The sequence below is a fragment of the Daphnia pulex genome, chromosome 3, assembly GCF_021134715.1.
Source record: "Daphnia pulex isolate KAP4 chromosome 3, ASM2113471v1".
Classification (NCBI taxonomy): Eukaryota; Metazoa; Arthropoda; class Branchiopoda; order Diplostraca; family Daphniidae; genus Daphnia; species Daphnia pulex.
The window spans coordinates 6726856-6729518 of NC_060019.1; positions in this window are offsets into that span (position 1 = coordinate 6726856).

Sequence of the window (2663 nt, forward strand, 5' to 3'; positions counted from 1 at the left end):
TATTGAGCTCTGCGCGGAAAGGCTCGTTCACGGTTAGGCCATCAATACTTATACACCTTCGGCGCGGGCAAATGATGCAAAACGGGGTGGAATTTTTCCGGTGCTATTTTCCCAACAGCTTCTTCTTCTCCTTCCTTCCCACATTCCCCAAAGCCAACCGAACACGACGAATCACAGGAACATCTTTCAACACAAAATCAAGACATCGTTCAAGAGGGCCGTTCGTGAGTAGTCAAATTGTCACGATTTTTTTATTTTTCTCTTTTTTTCTGATGGGCTCAATTCTTTATTTTATTTTTTTCGTGCTTCTGGTTGCGTTTGTTCTGCTGTAACCATCGGTGTTGTATGCGGTTGTATGCCGCCGCTCGAAAAAAAATACAAGATTATCCAAACAGCCCAGAACAAAGAGCGACTTATTCACACTCGATGGAGAAGCTGTGCTGTGAGTTAGTATTTATGTAAAAGGGTTAATTCATACGAGAGCTGAACAGCGCTCCCGGTCGTTCGTTGTTGTTGTTGTTGTGCAACGGGAGAACGTTACAAAGACATTCATCAAAAGAGAATGAAGAAGGTGACGTGGAAACGAAAGAGAAAAAGGCTGTCGTGTTTTTCTTTTTACGAGGCCGGAGGGAGTATGTAGTTCGTTATATTTTTCATGAATCCAATATTTGGTCTTTGGTGTGTGTGTTTTTCGATTAATATTTGAGACGTATTTGTATACGTAAATTGCATTAACAGACATTACCATAAATGGTGGCCCTTTCGGGAATGACAGTATAGACTTAGGGTATAGACCCTACTTTTAAAATTAGAAGTAAGATGGAAAATGCATTATACATTATTAATTATTACTTAAGTAAAAGCTCCATTCGAATACTGTGGCGGTCACCTACGTCACTTACACGCATATTTTCACCTGAGCGTCCATGCAAATGAACTGGCATAAATTGAATAAGGTATACATTTGATTATAACTAACGCCTGGCGTCGCCATGGCACGCCAAAAGGGTAAAAAAAAAATGTAAAAAAAAAAAAGTTTCGCCGCAACGCCATCTAGCGGTCAAATATAGTCGGTCAAATATATTTGGCAGTGTTCTTTTCCCTGCTTTGACAACCAAAATTCTATAAATCCTTTAAAAATTACGATTAAACCACCTGCCGACGAATAAGGGAAGAAAATTTCAGCGTTATGGGGCAAGAAAACGGAATTTTTGCATGTAGTTCTATATTTGACCGCTAGATGGCGTTGTGGCGAATTTTTTTCCCTTGGCTCCACCGAAAGTAGGTCGCAGGTTTTCGCTCTCTCGGCTCTCGCCCTCTCTTGTCAGAAGTCGCTTGCCCGCATCACGGCAGGTTGCATTGTTCTCTTTCTCAGTTTCTCTCTCCCTCTTAATTATTTACTCATGTTACTCCTTATTCAAACTGTATTCTCTCTTCAATACAAGATAGAAACAGAGTCGTTATTTCTCGACATTTTGGTTAACAAATATGCGTCCATATTTAGAGGCAAGTTTCAGCATGTAGTAAACGGTCACTTTTTCATCAAAGCCCTTCAAAAACACAAATTTACCATTAACGTTCTCTGTTGTCTTCCGCATTTTGCTACATAGTGGCCCTTCATTCTCTTAAAATTTGTTGTCGGGTTTCAAACAAACAGATTTAGTTTCACTTGATGAGATTTGAGGTTCCCGTAGGTTTTTCGAAGGGGGGATTGATGTTTCATTGATTATGCTGCTTTCAACACATTTTTCATTTTGAAAAGAGTTCTCTGTAGGACAACGGAAGTATGCCCAATTTTTGGAGGAACACAGGATCTGTGGCCGCAGTCAGCCACAGTCATTTTCCTACGCATTAAATTTAAAAAAATAATAATTTAATGCGACGCGCATTAAGTAGCGTCATTTAAGCCCTTACTCTTTTTTAATTATGTGATTAAATAGAATGCGTCTGCTCCAATGTCGGAGATTACCGGTGGTAAATCCACGCCATCCTGGAAAACGAGAAGTTGTTAATTTTAATACAACAAGAAATTATTTAAACAGACAACAATAGACTTACTGGCGCTGGCTCTTTAGCACTGGACTCCTCTGATCCGTCAATTTTGGCCTTTTTGGCCAAGGGCTCCAGCTCTGTTGGAAATGGTTGTTGTCTTCGTTCTTCAAACAGGGCAGCAATCCTTGGATCATTCCCCAGAACACGAGATTCTGTACTTTCGAGGCTGTAAACAATAGAATAATAAAAATTATATTACTTCGACAAAAGTTCTACATTGAAAAAAGTTCTACTTTTACCAAAGTTCTACTTCGATAAAAGTTCTACATTGACAAAAGTTCTACTTTTACCAAAGTTCTACTTTTACCAAAGTTCTACTTCGATAAAAGTTCTACTTCAATAAAAGTTCTACATTGATAAAAGTTCTACTTTTACCAAAGTTCTACTTTTACCAAAATTCTACTTTAGAATTATATTAAAAAAGCTTTACTTACTCCTGTCTTCGTCGTTCCATTTTTTTTTTGTGTTGCCCCATCAAGTCTGATCAACTCATGATATTCGTCCGTTAGTCTGTGTAACTCGTCTTCTAGTTTTTTTTCTTCCATTTTTAACGATTTTTAATGGATGGTAATCAACAGAAGAAAGGTGCAATGATAGAGCCGGGAGAGGGG